At 36.3% G+C, this 22,314-nt stretch overlaps 1 long non-coding RNA gene across 1 annotated transcript; it reads left to right on the top strand.

Annotated features, from left to right (window-relative positions):
• The first annotated feature begins 11,935 nt into the window (after positions 1 to 11,935).
• LOC116786393 lies at positions 11,936 to 13,337 on the top strand. The gene is made up of 2 exons (XR_004356911.1): positions 11,936 to 12,024; positions 13,269 to 13,337. It is a non-coding gene; the product is annotated as an uncharacterized LOC116786393 (long non-coding RNA).
• Positions 13,338 to 22,314: the final 8,977 nt, after the last annotated feature.

The raw sequence follows: 22,314 nt of genomic DNA, 5'->3' as shown, positions 1-22,314 counted from the left end.
GAAATACAGTTTAATGAACACAGTTAAAAATATAAGAAATGGTTACTTAAACTGAGAATTATTTCTTTGAGTTGCTTTATCCAAAGTAGTGACCTGTGGTGAGTCATTCAGCGTGGTTTTTTAGCTATTGGCACCACAGAGTGATGAGCAATAATATCAGAGGAACCAGTATGCTGGTATGTCAGCACTGGTGGGATTCCTGAACCAAACGCTACTCCTGGTTTTTTCCTTCCTGCTACTCACAGAACCACAGAAAGCCCTAAGTTGTAAGGAACCTTAGAGATCATCTTGTTCCAACCCCCCTGTCATGGACAGAGACACCTTCCACTAGGCCAGGTTGCTCAGAGCCCCATCCAACGTGGCCTTGAACACCTCCAGGGATGAGACATCCACTTCTCTGAACAACCTGCTCCAGTGCCTCACCACTATCACATTAAAGAATTTCTTCCTGATATCTAATCAAAACCTACTCTCTTTCAATTTCCCCCATTTCAAGTCACCCCCCCTAGGCCTTTCACCACATGCCCTTGTAAAAATCCCTCTCCATTTTCTCCTAGGCTCCCTTGAGGTACTGGAAGGCCAGTCTTAGGTCACTCCAAAGCCTTCTCTTCTCCAGGCTGATCAATCCCAATTCTCTCAGCCTTTCCTCATAGGAGAGGTGCTCTATTCTCTAATCATCTTGGTGACCCTCCTCTGCACTCTCTCCACCAGGTCCGTGTCCTTCCTGTACTGGGTATCCCAGAGCTGAATGCAATACTCCAGGTGAGGTCTCACCAGAGCAGAGCAGAGGAACAGAACGATTTTGACTGCTGTATAACTATATAACATGACTCACTAAGCCATTCCTGATGAATTGGAAAGTGATCACTTTCTGAAGCCTTAAAAACAAAGCCAAGCAAAGACAACTACTTTTACATCTTAAAACCAGCCAATATTTTCTTATGCTTTCTAGTTAACTAAAACGACTGATTGATCATAACACAGGAATACCTATAATTCTGACTTTAAAAGTTCTGGCTTTCTAATAAAGTACTGAAGTAAAAAAAACACTTTTCTGAGCTTTTCTGAGCTTGTCTTTGCCTTCTTCTTTTCTCATATACATAGAAGGACGCTGTCTCAGTTCCAAGCGTCAGACAGTGCAAAAGGAACAAGGCATAATTTCTTGACCAAAGTATCTATTATTCTGAAATTCCTAGAGGAATCATAAGGAAAGCTGAGACTACAGACTTCTAAACAAAAATAACTTCTTCCAGGGAACAGGATCAATTGTTAATCACATTGGCTGAAGTCTTTAATACAGTATCTGGGTTTAGTAATTTCACAGAAAATTTTGGAAGAGGGAGATTCCTGGATCTTAGTTATGCTCCCATGAAGTTACCAAACATATCATTACAGTTTCAAACAGCATATCTTTAGGAACTTTCCCAGTAAGACAGTCTTTAACCTTCATCACTGTAGGCCCTCTGCATTTCTGTCTTTCTTTCACAGGCTTTCCATCTCTAATGAAGTTGAACACTTTCAGTATGGGGAAAAATGACCTGTGAAACACTGAATTATACAGTATTTGTAGCATTACAGAACAGTTATTTTTGTAGAAAGGAGGGGGATGTTGAGGTAATCATCTCTTTGACTCTATTAAACTTCTGTTTTTCATGCACCTTAGCTTACCAAAGACTTTGTTGCTAAAAATATAGCTAATGCCAATCACCATGGTTTCACGAAAGAGAGGTCTTTAAAAAAAATATGCGACCCTTTCAAGCAAAATTGTAGATCCACTTTGTAGACGCTGCTAGGAAAATAGTGCATACTTCAACTCTTTATCACATGGAATTCTGATTTGAGAGCTTGTGTTGTAAGGAATGAAGTAACTTCACATCAAACAGAAAAATTGCTGAGAGACCTTATAAAGTAATAGTAAATAGCTAGACATTCTCTAGTGGGACGCGTTTCTAGCAGATCTTCCCTGGTTTGATTCTGTTTAAAATCCATGTCAAAAGTCTTGCAGGGCCACAAAAATAAAACAAAGGCTAGAAGACAAGTCTCATCATTTAAAGAGTTCAATCTCCTCAATTTATTAAAGAAAAAGCTGAGATATGACTTGACTGATATCTATAATCACAGTCAGAAGAAAGACCTGAGAGAGGGGAGCTTTTCAGCTTTGAAGGAAATGAATAATAAAATTCAGTGAATGAATACCAAAGTTAGAGAGATTCAGCACTGAAAGTAAATAGTGTGGTGTAATGAAAGATTAGGACAGCTACATGAGAAAATCTGCAAACCTGCGCACAAAGGAGTTGTGATGAGATGATCATGAATGACACATTATGGCCTTGAAATCTATGAGAGTGTGGACTTTCTGATTAAACACAACATAAAAATTGGTATTTTCAGAATATATTCCATATGGTGTATTGATTTTTTTATATAAAAAATTATAAAGTTGCTATTTTTAATAGCAACTTTTATTTGAGATTAAAGAGAGGCAGTTATATAATGTCCTGGGATTGATTACACATATCAAATGTTCTATTTGTAATACTTATGAATATTTCTTAAATGTTCCCCCTCCACTTCCTTTTACCTGTTCCATATTAGCGGTGCTGACATTTCTATGCTTTGGGTTACATATTGTCTTCTGACTTTATTTCTGAGATGATGCAGCTTTGCTACATGATATGGTTTGCATTATAGTAGTTTTCAAAGCTTAGAAAATACCACAGAACTTCAACTCTTTCTTAAATAGGAAGCGAGATGCAAGATGCAAACCATTGGATATAGCCTTGTCTACCACTCCACAAAATACCGTCAGTGTATTAATTTAAATAGCACAGTTACTCCACTCTGCTGTACCCTTTCTCAGGAGAATTTGTCTCCTAGTTAAATCACCTGTCGTGTAAGTAGATGCCTTACAATGGGAAGCATGTGAGAGACACTCCATCAGACTTTTCTGAAACTCTCCCCAGAACACATTATGGTGGACTAGCTATTTTTAATTTGTGGCCTTTCCATTAACTAAAGATCCCAGAGGACAATCCAGCATCTGAGCAGATCATCTACTGATCACAGACTTATTTTTGTCCTTTTTCTGATCCCCTCCAGAATCAAGAAACCTCTCCTGTGTATATGTCGTTTAAACTCCCCTGAATTTTGACTGCCTTGACTCTGAGCCATTTAATGCATGTCATGTGCAAGAATTTGTTTGGTTTTTCAATTTGTTTTTGAAAACTTGTAAGGTTTCTGACAAATTTAGAATACACAATAGAAAGCAAATGGCATTTCCAAAACTAGTGGACACCACTCTGTAAGTTTCTCTGCTGTGTGTACTGCATGTACACTGAATGACACATGATGCACTCAGGGAACTTTCTATAAGGGCACTAGGACTGGTATGTCAGGTTCATGAGCTTTGCAGAAAACACAGCAGTGGAAAGAGCTGTTCATTTTGATCTGAATTTACAGTGACAAACAAGCATTAAGTTAGACAGCCTGCTTTCACAGTGACAGCATTACTTTTCTCAAAGATGGTAACCCTTTCTTTGGGGATAAAAACATCAATTGCTGGTGTATTTGGTGTTTCCTGAGTGTTTCCTAACTACCGGAAAAGCAGTTTTCATTCTCATATATTCTAAGCCCATGTCTCACATCAACACACATTGCAATGTGTTACTGTTTTCACAAAAGTGCAGGATTTACAAAGGTGCAGGAAGCACCATATTTGGAAGAACAGAGTATTTCTCTACTCTGTTGCTCAGAAAAAAATCTACCTTTCTCCACATCCTCCCTGAACTGCTTCAAGTCTGACTCCCTCATGCTAGGTTTTATGACTGGACCCTTGGACAAATGCCATAGGTCCCTTCATACAACTGCAGTAGGCCAAGATCGTTGTTCATCGCAAAGAATTAAGTGTAGCCAGAACTAGGAGCCTGTAAGTAGGGAAAGATCATCAGGTAGCAGCACTTGTCTGGCAATTACAACCTGGACAACATAGTTCCTGTACTAGAGCTGATGTGACTTTGAGTGTGCAACCATGAAACCACAAAAAAAGGTTCTATAGTGAGCTGGTAACATCCATGAAACCACATAAACATCTGTGATTTGACTTTAAAAATTTGTCAAGAAAAATTATGTTTCCTACAGAACTACAAACTCTTTTTTATATAAACGAGAAACAGAGTACCATTGGAATATCATATGCAAATATTTTATTAACTTGGAAGCATTTAAGTATAGTTCTTTCCTAGATGTTATATTGCAGTTCAGCTCCATGTTTAATACTCCAAGAGGGTTTGATTATGCAAGAAGACAGACATTCTCTATTCCTGATTCTTTTTCATCAGGAGTTAAAAGTACTTAGAACTTTTCACAACTTTTCACAAGTGATTTAGAAACACTCAGGATTACCCAATATTGTTTTACTGTGTATGGCATTAATTTTTATAGCCATAGAACTGAATATTCTAAAATTTACTGATTCTCTTCACAGTGTGTACTAGAAACACCAGGAAGACAAGCACTACAGACAGATAATATATTCTTAAATAAAAATTGTAATATCACAGAATGAAATGGATATAAATTCCCTTAATAGATGTAGGTTGGAAATTAAAAGACAGTCATTAAACCATAGAGGTTATGGTGCAATTAAGTATGAGCTGATGTACTAAAAGAAGTAACACATTTTTAGATTAAACCTTCATCTTTTTAAAACTTATTATAATGTATAGGTACTTACAATAACTGGAATTGAAGTCAGTGACCCAGAAATCTCCCTTGTCTGACTTCTTTTCAGTCCCACAGAAATTTCTGAAACATTCCCAGGAGAAACGTGGTATTGTATTGCAAGTGATGCTGCTTATGTCAATAAAGAACAATAAATTTTTATTACAAGAAAATTTTGAATATTTGCATCTTTATTCAAATCTGTATTACATTTCTTTTGTTCTTTCTGGTTTACGCAATCTACAATAATTCAGTCATAAATACTTATGTTTCAGATCATACTTAAAGGAATATGAAATGTTGAAGATCATAGTTTCCTTGTGTTATGCTGAGTAATGTTATGTTTAGGTGTACTAAAGCAACTGATTCTTTTGGTTTTTACTTTTCTGTTTATCTTTCTCCTTTTTATGTCTTGTTTCAGAAGGAATATGATAGTGAAAAAAATGCAGAACATCAAAAAAAAAAAGCTCTAGCAAAAGAAGTCCCAAGTGTAGGATGGAATTATACAGTAAAATCAAAAATAGATGCTGGCACTGTGAGAAAAGGGTCTTTTTCAGTCCACCACCAACATTCTGGCTGGAGTCTTCTCTTAGGAAGGGAGACTTGTGTAGGAGACTTGAGTCTTGGTTTTCAGCGTACAGATGCATAATCTTTATTAGCAGCTGATCTCCTTAGATCTCGTTTATTGTATAAAACAGTCAAACAGTCATGGGTTTGGAAAATGTCAGGCATTATGACAAGATCTGCAAATTTCTCTGTTGAAATGGACATGGCAGGGATTTGTTCTTGCATTCACTACATGAATGTTTTAAAACTACTGGCTGTTTTGGAATGGAGTACTTCTTTCTTTTCCCATGAAAATATAAAGAAAAATACTGCTACTTGGTTAGCAATTTTGGGTATCTGAAATATTTTGGATGTAAGGAAAACTGTCACCCAATCAGCTCTAGAAGTCCAAATATAAAATGAAAGTAATCTCTCCAAGAGAACTGCTCTGCAGAGTATCCAGCATAAATTTTCAGAACTTTAGGTAATGTAAAGTTGATATGTACATACATAAACCACAAATTTAAAATAAATGTATATCTAAAACTCCATTTAGTTCTTTGGCCATTAACAAGTGGAAAATTTTTCTTCAGAAAACTGACTGCAAGAGATCAAAGGTAAATAAGAATAATGATAGACATTAGGGGACTTCACAGTATATTATGTGTGGACACTTTCTCATGCCATCTTCTTTAATTTCTCTTTAAAAAGCAACACTAAAAGAGGCCATTTTGGCTCCTCCATGTAAGCTACAGGAAGATGACAGAAGACATTACCGCCAGACAAAAAAGATTCATTCTGTTCACTTTAAAGTCTTATATTTCAAAATAAACTTGTTCACAATGGTTAAGAATGAAAACAAAATAATTTTAAGGTTTGTAGCAAATTAGAAAGCTGATAAAAATAAGTAAAGTATAAAACCACTGAGAACAGGAAAAAATAGTTTTGAGAATAATGTTTCTAAGATAAATTATAAAATTAATTGAATATTTGAAACAAAATAAGATTATCTCTAAAGTAGAAAATAAAAATATTAACTAGTACTAATCTGATTTTTTAAGTATTTCAAATGCAGTAATTTAATATGTGTATGTTGAGAAATCCATCTTTTTCAGTGAATTTTTGTTTCTGGAACAGTTGTTACAGGAAATTCTTTTATTGTTAGACACAGCAATGTCTGAAAGTTGCCTTACACAGGTGAATTCTGATATACAGCAACCCTACAAGTACAAAATTAGGTATGTGGTCTGATCACTTTTGTTTTGCAATAGCCAGGGGTGCAGAGTCATGAATCTGACTTTGCTTTAATTTCTGGATTTCCTGATAAAACCGAAAATTGAAAATGTGTAAGAAATAAATCTGTACCATCAATATTTAAGAGACATAATTTGTATTAAAAAATCTGAATTGACTGCATAAAACAAATCAGTCTGTGATAATGGAGTGTCCTCAAGCTGCTTGAAACTTGAAACCACTATAGAAAGAAGGAAATTTTGGTGTGGGGAGGCATACACATGACTCCTATAGTATGGAACCTTTTTTGAGGAAAACATTTTGCTTTTCAGTGTTATCAACATATTACTTTTAATTAAGACAGAAAAGTATAACTTTCAAATGCACTGTTTTTCCTGATAAAGGAACCTGTTTCTTTTGCTTAGGGCTTACAGGCACTCAACATAAGTTACAGGACTTGGCGATCTTGCAAGAAGACATGGTTACATGACTCAGCTCTTACTTCTAGTTGTTGCTCTGTAGGAATGAGGCCTAAAGCTCTCTTTGGATGACTAACATTCAGTAATCCTTTCAGTATGATACTACCACAACTACTGACAACCTAAAAGACTGAAATGGGATTTTATTAAGACATGAACTTGAAGCATTGCAAAAAACATATCTTTCCTGTCAGCTTGGTTTCTGATTCCTGACAAGGAACTACAGAAACAAAAGATCATCTTTTCTATTTCATGATTTTAACACATAGAATTCCACCTATCTGTCCTAATAAAAGGATTATACTTTCCTTTTTGTCTGGGATGTTGACAGCTGATTATTTGCTTTTAAGTTATGACAGCAAAGAGAAAATTCTAAAATTCTTTCTACTATTTCTTTTGGGAAAGATTGTAGTTTTAATGAACTGTTCCACTTTTTATGATCCAATGAAGAGAATGCAAAAAATGGAATATATGAATTTTAAAATATTATTTAAAAGAATAATGGCTAATAGTATTTTAGTTTAAAAAAGGTGTTCTTTGACCCCTGAAACAGTGCTTACTCACAACATATAAGTCAAAAGAATCATAGTCATGATCAAACATGGTAGAAGTTTGACCATAATCATTATTACTGCTATGGATTTTTAATTGCACTCTCTCAATGTTGGACTCAGAATTGAACCGAAATACTTTTAGTTTATCTCTAACTGCAACAAATAACTGATAAATCCAAATGTGGCTGCACATTTTGCATGATTTTCCTTCCCTTTCCTTACATTTCCTATTTTCCACTTTTTAAATTTATAGAATCAGCTGTTCTTCAATTTGCTTTCTACCTTTCTTATTCAAAAATTGTTAAGCAGGTTTAAATTCATGTAAGAATGTATCTTCACAGAATTTCTACACCGTTTTGCAATGTACAATCACCTGCAGTTGTCTTTTGTGACCTGGGACCATCTGGTTTTCTGTCTTTTGAAATTTCTTGTGTAACTACTTGGTGATTTAGTCGCAGTTTTATATTAGCAGTGACAACCCGGTTGTTCTGAGTTGCATTTCTCCACTAGAGTGAAAAGGATTTACGGGGAAGTGAAGCATGGTTCTCCTTCCCTTTGTCATGTGTGTTTCTTGCTAGCTGGCACATGGAAAAATATGCTGAAGTGATCCAGTATGGACAGAATAATTTACCTGTTTAATTTAATTTTTCTGTGGCTTTAGTTGACATCATCTCTATTACCACTTTCCTCTTCTGATTTTGCAGAAAGAAATTCTTACCCACATTCCTTTGACTGCTTTAAATCTGTCTCCCATGGTGTACCTTTCAGAAGTTGAAGAAATAATCAGCTGCAAGTAAGAGCATAATCTTAAGTAAGTAGAAGAAAACTGTTCTCTTCTGACCCAGATTAGGAGTTAAACGTGGAATTTTTGTTGTGTAATCTCCCCTCTGTGTGTCTAAGAGCAGGTACTGATCATTACACTATCTTCAGGCTTGACTCATCCTCATGTGCCCTCCATGGGCCTGCTTCTATAGGCAGATGTGATAAATACAGCACTTCAGGCTTCTGAGATTTCTGTCTGATCCCATATAAACAATTTAGTTAACTGTCATACACAGCTTATCTCTGGTTCAGCATGTGGGAAACCTTTTTTGACTGTCTTGTTTTGAGACCTGGCAAAAACTAGAGTAAGAACTGTTTCATCTAGTTGCACTCATAAAACTGGTCAGCGCATTTCTGTATTTCCTGGAGCTTTCTGTCAAAGCTGTAAAGCTGTTCATGGTGATGGACTGTGCCTCCTGTTCCACAGATCTTTCTGTGTTGTAGTAAAGTCGTACTCTACACTAACCTCAAACAACATTGCCAAGTACTGTTGTCTTCACCCCATACCACTGAATTCCCAGCAGCATTTGCTTTTGTTCCTTGGTATACTCAACAATGGCTTGTTTTCAGCCTGCTTGTGCCTGCAAGCAAGACTAAGAGTGTTATTTCAAGGATATAGGCATTGACCTTTTTCTTGTTGATGCATTTCCCTCCTGTACATGTAAAAGTTCTATGGCAAATGCAAGGATGCCCGGGCTTTTTCTGGTGCAGTTTCTAACACTAATACAGTACTTATCGATGTAATTCTGGTTTCTCTGTAATCTTGTTGTGGGAAGATGGCTAGGGTTAAAAATTAGAAGAGACTAAGAAATATAGGGTAAAATGCCTCTGTATCTCCCTGGATGGAACACAGTTGACACACCCCACAAAGATTCCCCATACAAAGATAAGCACCTGCTACTGGGGCTGGAACAGAGGGTGGAGTGGAGATGCCACAGCCTCTCTCCATAGAAATCCCTGCAGGGAGGGGAACATGTAAGATGCTGCTATTAGGATTAGAGCTTCTGCTTGCTTTATAGTACAGTAGGTTACTTTAAACACATCTTTGCAGTCAAATGCTAATTCTGGCAACCCACAAACCTTATTAGCCTGTCAATAGTGTTATTCCATAAACAGTTAGGTGAGTCCTTTATAAGTGCTAACAGTTGCTGGCAGCAGATAGCACATTGGGAAGACTCACTGAGGGGTCTCCATGCTGTTGGTTTAGTCTCTCTGGAAAGGGCAGTCAAATCACGCTCCAATCTTGTGAATCTGTTCAGTGAAGTGTCCCCTTTTGGAATGCTGTTAGACCAGTCAAGCATAAGGGTTTCAGCTTCCCTAGGGCATTGACAAATAAATCACTGAGGGTTGAGAAAATCTCCCCACACTAAGGGTCAGGTGAATCACCCCCTCTTTCTTGTGACACTTGTCATACTTAAGGACCTGGCTCCTAACCTGTAATTTTCTCATTATTTAAAAAATTAATACTTTGTTTTGACTTTTTCTCTCTGCATAATTCTTTCTTGAGCATTACAAGATTTTTCTCCCTATGATGGAAAGATATTGCAGCTTGGACTGATGACTTTAATATTATTTCTCTTAAGTTAAAAATACCATAAGGATAAAAATGTGTCTGTTTTTTCCTTATCCTTGTTCAATTTTGTTCGAATATTTCAAGGGGATGACAGTCTCCATAGGGACTCAAACAGTATGATGGCTACTAAAAGCCTATAAAGAGACTGGCAATGGGTAGGATGATCCTCTCTACAGACATGCAAAAACACAGTGAATGATTTATTTCTTAGACAAAATCAAGTAATACATCCTTAACATTGGCCATGTTTCCAATGCTTTGATGTTTTTGAGTTGGTAAGTTCTGAGAATCCTTGGTAGGTTTTCTTACCACTGTTGAAGTCCCAGTCTTCTGTGGTAGGTGCAGTGGCCAGACAGTTATAACTGCATTAGCAGCAATTCTCAAGTAGGAGCAAGGGAAATCCATTCTTCACCCCAGGTTTCTTGCACATGTCAATTTCTTTGAATAACATTTTATGTATATATTTCCAACTGTTTATACTTTCCCACCAAAGAAAATACATTCATTGACTTGACCGAACACACAATCATCTTCAAGAACTCCTTTGTTAAAATGTAATTAGTTTCTTAAAAGAGTATTGTATATTTTGTGAATATATATAAAAGATTGAATTAAGACTTCACGAGTTCATTAACTTGTGAACCTATCTGATCAACTTTCATCCTGTAAGAGTCACTAGTAGGTTTGATTTATATCAGGAAAGTTTGAAACTGGAGTTTTCACAATGTGAGAAAACGTGGACAAACTTCATTAGCCTGTGTCATCCTTGTATTATGATAATTAGGCACCTCTGGAAGACAGAGGAGTACAAGCACAGCTTTGTTCTGAATTCTAGTACCAATTTTTGTGCTGTCTTTTGATAATCTGGTTTTAATATTTGCTTTTAGGCTTATTATTCGAATTTTATTAGCTGTCTGCTTCCTCACTAAGACCAAGCTTCTGCAATTTTCTCTTGGCATAAGCCAAGAGTATAGTAGAGACAATGTTGTTTCTACAGTACTGTAGGTTTGTCTGACAGGTGACATTTATTCAGCATATCAGCCCTTCTTTTTCCTTTTCCTGTAAGTTGCACCAGGAATGGGTTTTCAGTTTTCTGAGATGGGACAGCGCAACCTCTGCACAATGTGTATTACTGCTTTCATATAGCAATTTACACACCCAAATCCACCTCCCCTTTCTCTCAGAGGTGCCATATTAAAGCTTCTCTTCTTAATAAGATTATCAGATTTTTCTTTTCCTCCTCTTTTGAATTCTCTCTAGCTCAAGTGGCTTGCATAAGGGAGGGGAACAAACTCATACTGCAGTCTGGATTAGAACGAGCTTATAACTCGTATAAAACTGCCTCCTGTAATATGTACCTGCTGGCAAGGGAACTGATAGCTCTCTACCCTTCCTCTAAAGACTGCAGACAAAAGCAGGTTGCCCATGCCTACACATATCTATTCACGAGATCAAAGATGTATGTAGGTAGTTAAAAAATGTGAAAGATTTAACCCAGGAAAAGGGCAGCTGCTGTCCCAAAATTTCTGTGCACCATCTGAGAACCATCTTCAGTTGTTCAGTCTACCATCTGCCATATTGTCATTTTTTTTCAAGAGGACTTTGTTTCATTTCTTATAGCAAAATGGCACCAAATATAGAAAGGAATTATGTTTTCCTTGTGAAACAATAACATATATTTAGAACAGCATCTTTGTCTATCCTTATTTTCATTTTGAAAGAAGAGAACAACCATCCCCCGCCTCTTGGATGTCAGGATGGAACCAGCTTTCAGAAACCACCCATTTTTTCTCCTTGAAACCTGACCAGGGAAATAGTAGTAATTGATATCAAGATGTATTTTCACTGCTATTTTGAGTAGTATTTTTGTACTGGAGATGTAAGAGGTCTCTGTTTACACGCACAGCAAGGAGATATTTATTAAGAGTACTGTAGTGTTTTAAATACCTCACCTCCTTTTCAGGGCTCCAGCACTGGTTGTCATGGAAACAGAACTGAGAACCAAAAACTGGCAGCTGAAATTACCTCATCTGCTAGTGGCTGTGTCCATGTCTAGTCCTGCTTCCATGGAAACACAAGTCAGAGCAACAAATGCAAGGTAGTAGTTTCCAAAAGCTGCCTTAAAAATAACCCTGAGCTTAGTGTTATTTTGTTTGTGATCATCTCCCCACCAGGTCTGCTTAAGTAGAGCTCTTCAAGTCTGCAATATTTGTAAGTTTAACATAGATAAAAGGAAAAAAAAAGGCATAAAACCCAAAGATAACTGTCCTCTTTGATTTCCTTTACTGACGTAATGGGTTTTTGGGAGACAGACTGGTTAACAAACCTTGACCTGCATAGTTACATTAACAACTGACTGCCAAAATTATCTTTGATTAATTGTGTCCTTTCTTATAATTTTTGTTTATACTGAGCACGTCAGAAGCTGAAGAATGGTTGACATGGTTTAGCTGGTTAAATAGGCCTCATTAATTCTCTCTTAGTACTGTGCCATTCCATCTCACCAAAAGAAAAAAACTCAATTAGATTCAGATAACATTTTTAGTTTTCAAAAGAACTAGCTCCAAAAAAAGTCCAGATAATTTTCCATGGATTTTATAACTTTTCATTTTTCCTCAAAAGTCAGCATCTATCCTCTTTATAAATTTCTGGACTTTTCATCTGGCTCTAGCTCTTCTGTTTTGCAGTAGACTTGGTATACTCAGAAGTCAGTGGCTCAGTTTTGAAAATGTCTAATGGGTTACCACATGTTTAGTTCAAGTACCTGTTACCCTGTTGACTTTCTTTCCCAGGTGTAATGTTCTGTTTCAGACAGATGAGGGGCCATTTTTTATCCTCCATTGTCACAGCAAGTCTTCTGTTTTTTGTGATTCTAGATGGCTGGAGAAACGGTAGCAGAATGTTAGGTTATACTTGAAATGAGTAACTTTGTCAGTGTTGCTTTGCTGACATCAATATCTAGTAAGATATAATGTGCTCCAGAATTCAGGTGTTGCATCTAATTTGCTATTAATCCTGAGGTAATATTTGTGTTTCAGTAGTTCTTGCTGAAAAAGGAATATCAATAGGTAGTCTTTGTTAAAAAAATATGGTTGAGATAGTGAAATAAGTAGCTGTGTATCTGAGCTTAAGATTTTTTAGTAAGATCCATGCTTTGCATGGAAGGAAAGCCATCACATCCTGAAGTCTGGATGTCAGCTAATAAACATAAAACCCCATTTAAAGGTCTAGTCATTTTATTCTAAAGCTTTCTCTCAAAGGTCACTAGCTAAAACTTCTTAGAGGAATATGGTCTACCACTGATTCACTATTTGACTTAATACCTGTTTCCCTATCTTGTAGGTCTCAGATGCATTCCTGAATGTTTTGAAGCAGAGAAAATAGAAAAGAGAACTCTTTGTCTGTGGATTCCTCCTGGGCTTCTTCTTTCTTTTTTAACTGAAACAGCTGTTACTATCATTCTGAAACTCTGAAAATGTAGCTCGGGCTGGCCCAATAGTTTATATAGAAACTTCATTTCATAAAAAAGACAAAACCTCTTTTTTTCTACTTGATATGCCTCTTGTTCCTCATCAGCAGTTTTATTTAATCTGGTCATTAAAATTACTGAGAACCGCCATTTCTATCTCCAGTCTTTTTTTTTTTTTTCCCCCAGAAAACTTGCATTGTATTTTTATTTAATTCATTAAATTCTTGAAAGAAATTTCAAAAACGAGTCTGTGGCCTAAACAGCTAAATAATATCTGGAACATGAAATATTTGTGCACTTTAGAATAACTGTCAAAATATTAGCAATATCATCTTTATAACATATTAGATCCAGAGCTGATATCCTACTTTCGTTATAGTGTCTACCAGTCTTTAGCATTTTTTACTAAACTTACTTTAATTACTATTTAAAACTTCCCTTATTTATACTTCTATTAATGCAAATAAGCTTTCTTATAATTCTTACTTTTTCTCTCAGTATATTCAAACCATGGATAACTTACGAGATTGGAAAAGGTATCAACCTGTTGTTTTTGTGTGTGTGTTTCCTTGCATTGCCTCTTTTTCCTCAAACTGTAATTTCTTAGACACTCCTCTCAAAATCATCATTTTTTGAGATGTCTTGTTGCAGAAGTCATAGAATCATAGTCCTTTTCAGAAGTCCTTTTCTGTGCTCAGGTGAAAAATGGTGCTGGTCCATTGAAATTGTTCAACCAGAAAGCTTTCGAATACAATGACATTTGAGGTTCCTGTTTTCTTTGAGGAAGACATAAAATCGGGTCATCACATAGATGAGTCATTTCTTGAAGCAGCTGGAAAACAGATAAGAAAATTATAGCTCAACTTCTCTTCAAGTGTTTTCAAGAATGAGTAAATCTGTGTGTTTCTCCATACTCTGAAAAAGTTCCTGTCAACCTTGGGATAATGACAGTATAAACACAATGATAGTTGTGAAAGCATTTGAGAGAAAGAAAATTGGGTTAACAATGCACTTACTAATTTAAATCTACCTTATGTCTCTACCTTATATAAATCTACCTTATGTTGGTTACCTCAGCCAAAGCACCTTTGTGCCTATCAAAAGTTGGTGACCAGACCACTCTGTCTGCCTCATAGAGGCTTAGATTTTTGATAGATTTCCACTTACTGTTATAACTAATGCAAAATACCTTTAGATTTGAAGATAGAATGTGGTTCAACATTTCAATACAATTGTTACTGGGTAGGTTAGTTGAAAACATTTTTTTGAAAGAAAAATATGGTCATATCAGTTTTAAATTTTCAACATGAATAAGGCAGTAAGGAATCAAACCATTTCCTAATCTTCCAGTAGAAATTTGTTCCCTATTCAGACTTTGATATTGATGATTTTTCTGACTGCACATCTTTGCAGTTGAAGCTCAAAACATCACCAAAGGAATTTCTTATCTTTTGTTACTTAATTATACTGAAATTAATATAGAAAAACTGAATATTGCATGAATGATATTAACAATCAGACTAGGTTGATATTGGGAAAGTTTCTCAGTGCTATTTATCCTGCTCCAAGCCATCTGGAGCCATTGGAATGTGCCATTGGAATAATTAAGAAATATCAAGAACAAAATGGTTTTAAATGAATTTTAATGACAAAACTAATTAGCGGACCATTCCCATAACACACAACAATCACTGCATGTTACTAATGTGTCACAAGTGACAATTTTGCAGGATAAATGGCATATTTTGCCAATTCATCTCTTAGCAGTATCTTTCTGGATTTTTATATTTTTTTGATTCTATAAAATGTGTCTTTTGAGATTAGTGTGTCTGAAGTGCATGCCAAATTTGCTTTTAACAGTAACTTATATTTTTAAAATAATAAAGCTAAACCTCATTCCCTTTCACAAGGGGTGAAGTGGTCTCAGTATTTCTTTGACTAATTTTGACATTTAGTAAATAAAAGCTGTAAAATCATAGAATCATATGAAAGTTTGAATTGGTTTGGATCCGGTGTCTCAGATCCCTGTCCAACGTGACCTTGAACACTTTCAGGAAGGGGAAGTGTTCCATCACATCTCTGGGCAACATAGTCCAGTAATCTCACCACTCTCACTGTAAAAAACTTGTTCCTTTTATCTTATCTAAATTAACTTTCTTTTAGTTTAAAACCATTATACCTTGTCATATTGCAACAGGTCCTGCTAAAAAGTCCCTCACCTGCCTTTTTATAGGCCCTGCTTAGGTACTGAAAAGCCACTGTAAGGTCTTCCTAGAACCTTTGCTTCCCTGAGCTGAACAGCCCTAGCTCTCTTAGACTGTCTTCATAGGAGAGGTGCTCTGTCCCTCTGATAATTTTCATGACCCTTCTCTGTATCACTCCACATCTTTTTTAACCTTTCCAAAGTGGAAACTGTTTGATCCTTTCTAGTATGTGTTCCTTAACATGCAGCCAATGACACCTCTATTATGGGTTCTTCTAAACCTTTCCTGGTGCCAACTAGTTGAAGAAAATATTTTCAAAGAATGCAGTATGGATGCAGTACACTTTCAGTAGTCAGCAGGAAACATGTGAGTGATAAACAACAGAGTTAATTTTTTTTCAGAAGGAAATTAATATGCATAATGAAAGCTGAGTGGTTAACCTTCATTAGCTGTGAAAATACATATAAGTCTTGATGCTGGTTTCGTCTTTTAAGCTACCTAGTGACTGTTTAGATATAATAATAGGTTCTCTGTATTTCTTTTTCTGCATGATTATTCTTTGCACAGAAAAACCTCCATTGCAATGGCCAGTTTTGCCGAGCGCTTTAAAATGTTGTGGCTGAATTAGCAATCATTTTGTCTTTCTTGGATGTGAGATCAAAGAGTATTTTTTGTGGAAAAGCCTATGTGTACATCTGATAGAATTCTTAACACAGAGCATTATGCCAGCCATCTGACTGGAACAACACTGATTCTTTACTTGTAACAAAATCATAGCCCAGAGGATGGCTCTCTCAGAGAGACTATATGTGACTATTATGTCTTAGGGATTATTAAAGACCTCTGCACTTGATGGGAAGTTTGCAAGTTTCTGTGAGTAGAAAAGCTGGTGTAGCCAGGGCCTGACTAGAGTAATTGTACTGACTTTGTCTCAGCATGAGTATTGCCACCAGAAACAGCAAACCAACATAAGGCAGTGGTGTCATACTTAAGACAGTCAGGTGCGTTATTTTTATTGTGTTTGAGCTTCTTTGTATTTACAGGTTAAAAGAAAAAAACTATTGCCATCTTGTGTGTTTGTTTCTATACCACAAGCTAGTAACACTGCAACATTACCCTAAAGCAAAGGAGAACTGAACAGATATGTTCTATTTAGCAAGAAATTCAACCTGCTATCCTATTAGGCAGTTACCTCACACATAATTTTCTTCCAGTAATTATATATATGCCCTGTTTCTGTAAAATATATGTAATCTGAGTCCACTGGACTACACTATGTTTAGATGATTTAAACAACTACATTGAAAAAATGCTCTGAGCAGTTTACAGAATGCACGAAAAGTTGTCTTATACATTTGTTTATGTTTTACCAATTATTTTTTGTAGCTGATCTTACAAAGATTTTACAGAGAAAACACATACTTCCTAATCTTACTGTGGCTTGAAAGCTGCATTTAAGATCAACCTTTTTGACTCTAATAATGAACTACTAATTAAAACAGCTTTTGACCTTCTCTTACAATCTCAATAAACTATTTAGAAATACATCATTTATATAAAGTTTGTGCTAATGTTCAGTGATAATTTGCATTTCAGGAAAATACAGTTGTGTTTATTAATAATTTTACATTTAATTATTAAAAGATTAACCTTTAAAACAAGTGGGTTTTTGAAATTTGACCCTTTATTCTTGCATCTCAGATCTACCTACCAAACATTACTTCTCCTTTTAAGTCACAAGACAAGCACAGCATATATCTGTGGAAAAAATACAATATACATGAGGAAAGCTGATATATAAAAAGTGCTTGTCAAAAAAGACTTTATATCCTGGAAAGAAGAAATTAAAACTATTTTTTTCAACAGAAACTGAAATTTTTTTTGTTTATTTCTTTCCTATATTAGACAACTAAGGTATAATAATTTGCAATGAAATTCTGCATAATCTTATTGCATTTAATATTTGAAGTCTGACAGCTCTCTTATATGCTCATTAGAGAAGGCCAAAATAAAATATAAAAAAACCTTGCTTACCACCCACCATAATTTTTACTTCAAATGTCATTGCAATATCTTTGCTTTTTGAAACATGGATAATCTACCACAGTTATGTAGTAAATTAAACTTTCAAAGGTAAACTATTTTATATGGCTAACTCCTTTTCTCAGAAATATAATACTAAAAAGAACAGAAACTCCTTCCTTAAACGGAATGTTACAGTAACAAGTCCTTAAATGGTGTGCAGTGTCCTCTGTTGTTACTGAAACCTGGGAAAGGTGAATCCAAATTATATTTGATGCTGAAAAGGACCGTGACTGTTATGAGAAATGGAGAACCTATTCTCCATTTCCAAAGATGCCTACATGGAGAAAATTAATGTACTGTTGAATTTTTCAGATATTCCAGGGATAAGCCCATACAGAACAGCTTAACACTTACCAGCACATGCTCAGAAACAGGTATGAGTTTAATGTATGTTTAAAGTGCGAGGATATTGGCTCTGATACAGTGTTGTGAAAATAGAGACATACGGCTTCCAAAACTGATTTAGTCAGTGCCCATGTGGCTTTCTGGAGACCTTCTTACCCACATATTCAGTTTCAGGGTTTATTATACCCAGAGCAGCCACAGGGGTACATATGCCCCAAAATCCAAGTTCAATTTATCTTATGTAACACAGTTAAACCTGGAATTTACTCTAAAGAGGCGAGGAAGACAAATGCTATAGTTCCAGTATTCAAAATTTATTTTTTCTATGTGGTTAGATGGGTGCCAGGTAAAATCTAGTACCAGTTACTTTGTACATATTTGATTTTTGGGCACTTTGACACTTTTTGACTGAAGAATATAGGAACCTGAATGGCAAACCTGTTATTTTAATAAGAAGAAGGCTACCAATATTTTACGAAAAATTAAAAAAATCCCCAAAGTTAGAAGTACTGTGTAATTTATAGATGTGCTTCAAAAATTAAATTACTTGAGGGAAACCAGTGTAGGTATCTACTATTCAGACATATCTTTATTGACATAGCAAACATTATTTCACAGAAGGGAAGAGATTGCCTCAGAGAATTATCAGATCAGATGTATTGGCAAGCAAGTAGCCATGATTCAGTCTTTACAAACATGATACTGCTTATGCAGTAATTAGTTTGGATAGACTATGGTAAAATGAGAATGCATTTAAGAAGAAAACAAAACATCTTTTTTTCATTTCTTTTATTTATTTAATTTTAATGCAAAAGAAAGCAACTACCCTTTAATTTTACTGTGCCAAGAGACTTGCATTGATAGTCTTGAGAGAATGCCATGTAGAAGATATATACAATCAGAAAAATGTTAATTTATCTCTCACAAAAAGACTGTTGTTTCTTTTCATTTTTCAAATTATGAATTCTTTACAACTATTTCTACAAATAGTTCAAGAGAGGGATTATTGTCCCATTGCTAGCTTGCAAGCATTTATTTTGACTACTCAAAATTGTAACTATTTGATTAACTTCTGTTCCTCTGATTGGATAAATCTCAAAAATAAAAGCAATTTTCGGTGATGGAAAAATAACCTATTTTTTTACTGACCCAAGGTGTACTTAATCAAATTTTCTAAGAACATTCTTTCCAGTCACAATTGCAGGATGACTTTTTTAGGCAAAAATAAACTCATTTAAAAATGCCTATAGATGTCTTGCCAACCTATACATCTTCAAAAAACCAAAACCTGTTGATTACGAACCACTCAAATGCAGAAGAGCTCGTGTGACTTTACAGTAACAGAAACCCTGGGAGTGAGATATGTGCTATTCTTCTTTGCTTAAACAAGCCTTCTACCCCTTCTATTCAGTTGTAGTGGTCCTGGCTACTCCTTAGCATCATGCTTATTTTTTTTACTTCTACTTAGTTTTCTTCATAGTAGCTCATATTGTGCTGTGTTTTAGGTTTTTGACCAAGATAGTGCTATAACACACTAATGTTATACCTTTTGCTGAACAGTGTTTGCACAGCACCAAGGCACTTACTCTGCCTCCTCTGTTGCGATGGAGGTGGCAAGGGAAATGACCGAGTGACTGTGTGGTGCTTATCTGCCCACTGGTGTTAACCCACAACATCAGACACTTGTTCTGGATGAATAACTTACATTCCATTTCCAGTTACATTCTTGTCAAGAACAGATGTTCCAGGATATACCAGACAGATCAGAACACATAGGATGTTGCTGATAACATCTTTCAGAGACAAGTCAGATTCAGTGCATTTGAACTACGTAGGAGCTGTAATGTGTGTGTCTGTATACCTTTAGATAAATTTCCCACAAGAACTGGCTTACAGGCATTGCTGTTTGCCAACAACAGGGTAACCTTCAAGTAAAATTTTGCCAAGAAAAGTAAACTGAAAAAGTGTGTATTCTCATTTGTCAGAGCATCCTCCTCCCTGTGCTTAAGCAGCAATGACTGTTTCTTTCAGTGATTTTATTTTTTATTGTGCTTATTCATATATTTTCCTTTGGGAAAAACATGGTCACATTGGAGCTGTTAGCCAAAATATTCTCAGAGGATCTTTTAAACCAGATTCTAACAGAAGTATGACTAACACAGTGTCACCACCGTCAGAGACTTCTGTAATACATGTTTTCTGGTGAAGGGGAAAAAAAAAACCTAGAAAGAAACCTCCTAGTGTCTTCTAATCATAAATACAAGAAAAAAAAAAAAAAAAAAAAATAGAAGATTGGAGGAGGGCAATCTTATCCCACTAAAACTAGAAAAAATGAAACAAAAAATAACTAAGAAATTGGAAAAGCTGCAAGAATGTGTGAAACCCATAAGGAACTCATAAGCATCTAATTTGTCTGGGAAGCATTTGAGAGGAAAGTGTGGAAATTATCTAATTAAGCTCAAACAGAAAATCACTCTGAAACTTACCATTACATAACAATAGTTTGCTCCTGTAAAAGACTGAGAAAGATAATTCTTTAGGATATATTCCCAGAGATTTAGAGTTGCCTGGGAAACTAGCTGCCATGTGTGGTTCTTCTCTTTTCTGAGCAAATGTTGAGTCACATGGATTTTCCATGTGTCAGGTTTTGTTGCTGACTGTTTAAAAGCAGAATGTATTTGCTCAGCAGTGCTGAATCCTACGGGTCTTTACAGTCAGCTTTGCATCTGTGGGACTTTCTTTCAATTTGTATTTGATGCTGCTTGCATACATATTCAGAATTAAATCTTACATAAACAGTTAAGAGTACAGACTACAGAATTTTTCATTAGTGTTTTGATGATTGCTTTCCATTCTCAATTGATTTGTTTTGTTATCTGTGATATTTGTACCAATATCTCATAAAAATCTATGCAACCACTGATTACTGAGAGGCTAAAGCCCCACAAATTCAAGAAGCTGCTTGAGACTGAAATGCTCTTTTCTTGGCCTCTTGACCCTTTTGGGGCTAAGCACTGAATTTCATTTTGTGTCTGAGCTAAACATGAAAAATTGTTACTTCTTCACAGAAAAAACTATGTTAAAGTTTCTACACGTTTCTCTTAATTGAGTTGCAGACAAGTCAGGCAGCTTCTGTGAAAATTTCACTTTTTTGCCTGTTACAGAATCAAAAAATGGGTAAGGTTGGAAGGAACCACAATGGGTCATCTGGTTCAACCTCCCTGCTCAAGCAGGGTGATCCTAGAGCACATTGCACAGGATTGTGTCCAGACAGTGCCCAGACAATATCTCCACTGAAGGAAACTCCACAATGTCTGTGGACAAACTGTTCCAGTGTGTGGTCATCTGCACAGTAAAGATGTTCTTCCTCATATTCAGGTGGAACTTCCTGTGCATCAGTTTCTGCCCGTTCCCTCTTGTCCTATTGCTTGGCACTGCTAAGAAGAGCCTGACTCCATCCTGTTGGCAACCTCCTCTCAGACACTTAAATACATTGATAAGGTCCTGTCTTAGTTGCTTCTTCTTGAGACTGAAGAGGCCCAGCTCCCTCAGCCTTTTCTTGTAAAGATGCTACAGTCTCTTCACCATCTTTGTTGCCCTCCATTGGACTCGGTCCAGGAGCTCCATGTTTTTCTTGTACTAAGAAGCCCACAACTGGACACAGCACTCCAGATGTGGCCTCACTAGGGTTGAGTAGAAGAGCAGGATCACCTTACTCAACCTGCTGATAATGCCCTTCATAAGGCACCCCAGGATACCATTGGCCTTCTTGGCCACAAGGGCACATTATGGGCTCATGTACAACTTGTTGTCCACCAGGAACCCCAGGTCCTTCTCCACAGAGCTGCTTTACAGCAGGTCAGTCCCCAGCCTGTACTGGTGCACAGCGTTATTCTTTCCCAGGTGCAGGACCCTGCTCTTGCCTTTGCTGCATTGGTTCTTCTCTGCCCATCTCTCCAACCTGTTGAGGTCCTTCTGAAGGGCTGCACAGCCCTCTGGGGAGTTGACCACTCCTCCGATCTTTGTCTCACCAGTGAACTTACTGAGAAGGCATCTGCCCCTTCATCCAAGTCATTGATGGATAAGTTAAATAATACTGGGCCCAGTATTGAAACTTGGGGGACAGCACTAATTACAGGCCTGCAACTAGATCCTTGTGCCACTATACAATCCTATTGGATCTGCCGTTCAGCCAGTTCTCAATTCACTTCACTGTCCACTCATCCAATCCACATTTCCTGAGTTTGCCTGTGAGGATGTTGTGAGAGACAGTGTTGAAAGCCTT

The sequence above is a fragment of the Chiroxiphia lanceolata genome, chromosome 4 (assembly GCF_009829145.1).
Source record: "Chiroxiphia lanceolata isolate bChiLan1 chromosome 4, bChiLan1.pri, whole genome shotgun sequence".
NCBI classification, from domain to species: domain Eukaryota; kingdom Metazoa; phylum Chordata; class Aves; order Passeriformes; family Pipridae; genus Chiroxiphia; species Chiroxiphia lanceolata.
Note: the sequence above shows the minus strand (reverse complement) of the source record. Positions and strands in the feature narration are given on the sequence as shown.